The 6,584-nt window shown below is 35.2% G+C and overlaps 1 long non-coding RNA gene across 1 annotated transcript; it reads left to right on the forward strand.

Annotated features, from left to right (window-relative positions):
• The first annotated feature begins 292 nt into the window (after nucleotides 1–292).
• On the forward strand, nucleotides 293–5,993 carry LOC112844754 (uncharacterized). Its single transcript, XR_003217502.1, has 3 exons — nucleotides 293–310; nucleotides 4,212–4,238; nucleotides 5,796–5,993. It is a non-coding gene; the product is annotated as an uncharacterized LOC112844754 (long non-coding RNA).
• Nucleotides 5,994–6,584: the final 591 nt, after the last annotated feature.

Raw genomic sequence — 6,584 nt, forward strand, 5'->3', positions numbered from 1 at the left:
GTGCAGTTGATAATATTTTAGGAAGTAGAATTTGAATGCAGACCACCTCAAATATTAAAGCCTTAAAAATATATCGTGCAGTTTTTCATGTATGAGTGTTATTGCAATCTTAAATGAGATGTAGACCAAAGAAAACAGAGGAGAGTTGTTGTTGTTTGTATTCCAGCTGTAGTAAACAAAGAAGTTTAGTGAATCTTTTTGACAACAGAGTGATGCAGTATTGATGCTGATTTGAGTTTTCTGATCCTGTATTTTTGCTCTTTGTCTTTTGTTACACAGAGTGAAATAAAGCTTGGTTTTGCCTTTGCTGGTAAGTAAACAGTGATTGTAACTGAAGCAATATGAAACTGGGATTGTGTAACATGTTTAGCAATTTATATACAATAGTTTGGCTTTTTGTGATATCTTGCCATTTGCTCATGGGCAAAAACACATTTAGGATTTATAAACAGTAAAGCCCCCCCACTAGACCTCTGAGTGTCCCTAAAAATGTCCCTGAAGTTTAATAGGCCATTTATGTCTAATTTTAATTTTAAAGGCTTATCAAAGCATTTCTGTAGTAATTATTGTTTTTATTACACATGTTAAGGCCATTTGAGACTCTGCAATTAAATTTTGCCCTCTTTAGACTAAAGTGAGTTCATTTTGTCTGAGGTACAGTGCTGGGAAAAGTCTTTCTTCCTTACAGATTTGTTTTGTTCATGCTTTTTTGTCACGTTTCAAATCATCTAACAGGGATGATATGAATAAATACAAAAAAGCATTTTTAAAGTGATGATTTCACGTATGAAGCAGAGAAAACCAAACCAGAGCTATCTGTTCTCTAATACCCAGCTGTGAAAGCCCTGATAGCAACAACAACATTTTTGTGGCTTACTGCAGATTGATAAAACGACACATCACCTTAATAAAGACGGAAATCTTTAATAAGGTACAGAAAGAGAAGATGGGGTGTTTATAGTAAAGCTGTTGTAAACAAAGAATTTAACAGATTTTTTTTCAACTACAGATTGTGATGCAGTATTGACTCTGATGCTGATTTCAGTTGTCTGATTCTGTATTTTTGTTCTTTTGTTACACAGAGTGAAACAGAACTTCGGTTTTGCCTTTGCTGGTAAGTAAACAGCAATTGTAACTGCAGAAATATGACATTGTCACTGTGTAACATGTTTAGCAACTTACCTAACGTAGTTTGGTTTTTGTGACATAACCATTTACTGATGGGCAAAAACAAATGGTCAGAATTTATACCTTGTAGCAGCAAAGGCCCCACACATGACCTCTGACTGTCTCTGAAGTTTAATAGGCCATTTGTGTCTGATTTTTATGTTTGAACACAAACAACTGTTTTTATACAGTTGTTTGTGTTGTCCATTTGTTTGTGGATTTACGTAGCAGACACAACTATGAATGCATTTTAGGTGAGTTAGTGTAAGTGGTAGCTTAAACACTTAAGAGCACCACAGTTGTTGATTTATATCTTCACTCATATTCTGCTCATGTCTTACATTCAAGTCAGACCACTATAGAAGTATTTTTGCCTGAGTGAATAGAAGTGGTAGGTTAAACATTTAAGCAATAATAAAAAAACTAAGAGAACCAGAGTTGTGAGTAGGCAATATTGTGTATGTTAAAGCCTGTGTGTAATTTATATACACTAAGTTTAAATTACTTTCTTAATAATTTGCTTGATACAATGTGTTTGAAAATTATATATAAAAGGGAAATATTGCAAAATACAAAAAGATTCCTGCCAACAGGTACAATGGAAGGACTTTTTATTATAATTTTTAAGAAATTTTAATTGCAAAAATGGTGTGCCACTGTTGTTACAATGACATGTTTAAAGCAGGTGGCCTGAAACTGTCTGCTCTAACCTCCAGTGTGTTGGTTTTGTTGGACCATATAATATTTACAGTAAGTTATTGTAGCAGCACATCTTGGTGTAAGTTTATAGACTATTTGTTTTTGTGTTAATAGAATTTGAATGCAGGCCACCTCAAATGTTAAAGCCTACAAACATTCCATACAAGCTATCATTTGTGATTGTTGCCTACTTTTAAATTGTGACATCACCATTTGATAAAGTGTGCAGTGCTAGGTGTAGCAAATCATTGGCTACGATATCTACTCTCTTATGTAACTGAACCTAAATTTTGGAGCATTACATGACTCAGAAACTTGTGTGGCTTATTGCAAATGGATAAAACTACATATTACCTTTTTATGAAGATGATAATCTTTATTAGGGTGTGGAAAAAGAAAACAGAGGAGAGTTGTTGTTTGTATTCCAGCTGTGTTAAACAAAGAAGTTTCCAGAATGTTTTTGACTATAGAGAGTGATGCAGTATTGACTGTAGTGCTGATTGGAGTTGTCTGAGCCTGTATTTTTGTTCTTTGTCTTTTGTTACACAGAGTGAACAGATCTTTGGTTTTGCCTTTGCTGGTAAGTAGACAGCAATGGTAATGTTTAGTAATTTACTTACAGTAGTTTGGCTATTCGTGTTATCTTGCCATTCACTCATGGGCAAAGACAAATAGTCAGGATTTAGAATCTGTAGCAGCAAAGCCCCCACATAGGACCACTGACTGCCCCTGAAAGTGTCAATGAAGTTTAATAGTCCATTAATTTCTGATTTTAATTTTTGATGGCTTATCAAGTCCAAACATAGTTAAATGTCAGAGATATCTTCATGCAGTTGTTCGATTTCTCCTTATGTTTGTGGATTTATTGTGAGTATTGGTGGTACCTTAAAGACTTAAGAGCACCACAGCTATCGATTTTTATTTTCTCTCTCATTCCACTTATGAATTAGCATGAAGTCAAAACACTAGAAGTATTTTGCCTGAGTGACTAAGGCTACGTTCACACTGCAGGCGAAAGCGCATCAAATCAGATTTTTTTTGTCATGTTGGTATCAGTGATGGTATGACAGTGTGACCGGGACAAATCCGATATTTTCAAATCCGATCTGGGTCACTTTCCTATGTGGTACAGAATCCGATACATATCGGATGTTTTAGAAAGGGACTGCTGTTTGAACGGTCATGTCGCATTAAATCCGTCTTTTACGTCACTGACACAAGAAAGACGCCAATTATCAGTACCAGAGAAGCGCCTGAGAAGACATCACGAACGCTTCCTGGCCATCCATTGTAGATGTCAGTGAAACTGTTGGGAAGACAACGTGAAAATTTTATTTGTACTGTATAATCTGCTGTCCTTTGAAGCACCGCTCCTCTGAAACAGCAATAAGGATCATTATTAGGTTATTTACATTATTATGTAAATAACAAAATAACTTAAAGCAAAAATTGGGAAACGTAAAGTCCGAAGTCTTTATATTAAGGGCCATCAGTCAAACAATACTGTTTGCTCTGGGTCTAAACAGAGCGCGTTGTGTGTGACGTCTTCTTTTGCGCATGCGGGCCTCTTTGAGCGTTCACACTAGAAAGCGTTTGCTGTTGCATTTTATTTGTAGTGTGAACAAGCAGACAAAAAAAATCGGATTTGATCAAAAAATCTGAATTGAGCATTAAGACCTGCAGTGTGAACGTAGCCTATAAGTGATAGATAAACACTTAAGCAATAATAAAATGCAATAATAAAATGTAAGAGAAGTACAGTTGTGAGTAGGTATAGTAAAGCCAATGTTTTAAAATTAAATATAAATGTTGCCAAAAAGGTATGTACTGCAAAACACATAAATATTGCTAGCAACAAATACAATGGAATGACCTTTTAGTGTAATATTTTAAGAAATTTTCATTAAAAAAATGGTGTGCCACTGTTGTTGTTGTGGTTTTCTGTTGCTTCTGATTTAAATGATTAATTTGTATTCAACATTTAGAAATTAGATTAAAAGTTGTCGTTCTTCACATTTTATTAGAGCTGACTTGAGATAGAAAATGTTGGAGCCACAAAGCTTCTGTGTACGAAATATTTGGTATATCCTGCATTTGTGCCAACAAATATTGGTGCCTCTTCTTTGCAATTCTGTAGTATGAATGTTTTTATTAAACATGTTAAAGCCATCTGAGACTCTGCAATTAAATTGTGCCCTCTTTAGACTACAGTGAGTTCATAAAGGCATGAAGAAATTGAGGATTTGACTAGTTATTTAATGTCACAGTAAATTGGATTGTGTGTGAAGAGGCTCAACAGTCTGAATCATTAAACAGTGATCTGATGAATTGTTTCCTTTCTCTAGACTGCTGATCTGATCGTCTCAAGTCTGGTAAGTAAAGGTTTTGTCTGAGGTACAGTGCTGGGAAAAGTCTTTCTTCCTTGCAGATTATTTTTTTCATGCTTTTTTTTGGTCACGTTTCCAATCATCTAACAAGGATGACCTGGATAAATACAAAAAAAGCAGTTTTAAAGTGATGATTTCATGTATGAAGCAGAGAAAACCAAACCAGAGCTGTCTGTTCTCTAATACCCAGCTGTGATAGCCCTGATAGCAACAACTACCATCAAGCATTTATAGTAACTAGTAATGACTGATTTACATCACTGGGGGATTTTGGTCCACTTTAATTCCAGTTGTCTTAATTAAGGTCAAAAATAGTGTTTTGAAATCATTTCAAGGATCTCAATTTCATTAAAGTTGAGACTCTGATTAGTCTACACCAAGACATTCAGTTGGACTTGCTTGTGTGCTTCAGATCAATTTCCTGCTGCAAATCCCAAGTGTGATTAAACTTAAGCGCAGGACCTGATGAGTTTATGTAGGTCCTGAAGTAGTAAAGGAACTCTGGACAATCACAGTAACGGCACCATGTTTGACTTTAATGCTGGTGTTTTTCTGAAATATTTCTCTCACTTTAGAAGATTCAGTTTAGTACCGTGAGTCCGCACAGCTCTTGCTGATCATCAAGATGTTTTTAGGCAAATGTGAGAAAGGTTTTGTTCTTTTTGGCCAGTCAATAAATAATTTTGAGTTTAATGGATATAAAGTGTTTAAAGCAGGAGGCCTGAATCTGTCTGCTGTAACCTCAGTGTGCGGGTTTATTTGGACCATATAATATTTACAGTAAGTTACTGTAGCAGCACGTCTTGGTTTGAGTTTATAGACTTAGTTTATTGTTTTAATAGAACGTAAAAATGTCCTTATAACAGTTCCACCATCATTTGTTAAACATTGTCATTCTGTTCAGTACAATAATTTACTGTAGAACTCTTTAGTATTTAAAGCCCTACATGTACTGTATTTTTGAAATTACAAGGCATAATGTCAATAAACAAGTCTGTTTTTAAGGCAGATTAAGCCAAACAAACAGTCAGATAAGTCAAACTTTATTCAAGTCATTCACAACAACTCTCGACACTGTTCAGTTGTAACACATAAAATACAGAACTCACTTTTTCAGTTCATTCCTCATCCACAAATCCATCAAACTCTTCATGGGTTGATCAGTTTGAAATCTGCTTCATAAGCATGTCTCTTAGCACGTGCCAGGTTCTTGTACACACACCATAATCTTATGTTGAAGCACTGTACGAATTACTCTGCGAGGGTCCTGACTATGGTAGCCATAATGCTCTGACAATACATCAAGCAGCGCAGCTTTGTAGCTCACCGAAGTCTTACTAAAATATTTGACAGAATTTTGAGCGCTGTGTACCACAGAAATCCTGTTCGAGGTCAGTAAGCATAACCAGAATCGATACACTAGGCACATTGTATATTTTTGTAAAAATGACAGGATTTTAGGTGTGCCATATAGTCTGAAGAGTATGGTAAATCCAAGCATATTGGAAATACGACTAATTCCAGGCCTTTTGTGTCTTACAGGTGACCTGCTGCAGAAGATCCTCTCTCTCTCTATCATTATAAGCAATTCTGTCTATCCTATCACTCTCCCGACTCTATCTAATTTGACAGCCATTCTATCTTGTATCCCTCTATCCCTACTGCTCTATCTAATTTGACAGCCATTCTATCTTGTATCCCTCTCTCTACTGCTCTATCTAATTTGACAGCCATTCTATCTTGTATCCCTCTATCTCTACTGCTCTATCTAATTTGACAGCCATTCTATCTTGTATCCCTCTATCCCTACTGCTCTATCTAATTTGACAGCCATTCTATCTTGTATCCCTCTATCTCTACTGCTCTATCTAATTTCAGAATCCAAGTTTTCAGAATCCAAGTTTTCAGAAATCCAAGTTACCAGTACTTGCTCTATCTGTTACAGAATTCTGAGAGATCTCTGCTCTCACTGCTCCTTTCCTGTCATTAAGCTCTCTCACATTCAGTCATTTTGCTGGAAATTACAAGTTGAATATACAGTAGTAGAATTACAGTACAGTAGAACTTATAGTAGAAACTACTTACACAGCCTTACATTTGTCATTTTAATTTTGCATTAGACTTTGGAATTAACACTGCTAGTTTGGCTTACTTTGATCAATTATATAAAATATCACCTTTTTAAAAGTTTATTTGTAATAAGATAATCTGGTTATTTTGTAATACATCCATTCAGATAAATAATAAATTAGATCCAAATACATTTTGCTAGTCTGTTTCGTTGGCTATAATATTTGACTGCAAGTTTATAGTATTATTATTTAAGGACAA

Source organism: Oreochromis niloticus, unplaced genomic scaffold, assembly GCF_001858045.2.
Source record: "Oreochromis niloticus isolate F11D_XX unplaced genomic scaffold, O_niloticus_UMD_NMBU tig00001262_pilon, whole genome shotgun sequence".
Lineage (NCBI taxonomy): Eukaryota > Metazoa > Chordata > Actinopteri > Cichliformes > Cichlidae > Oreochromis > Oreochromis niloticus.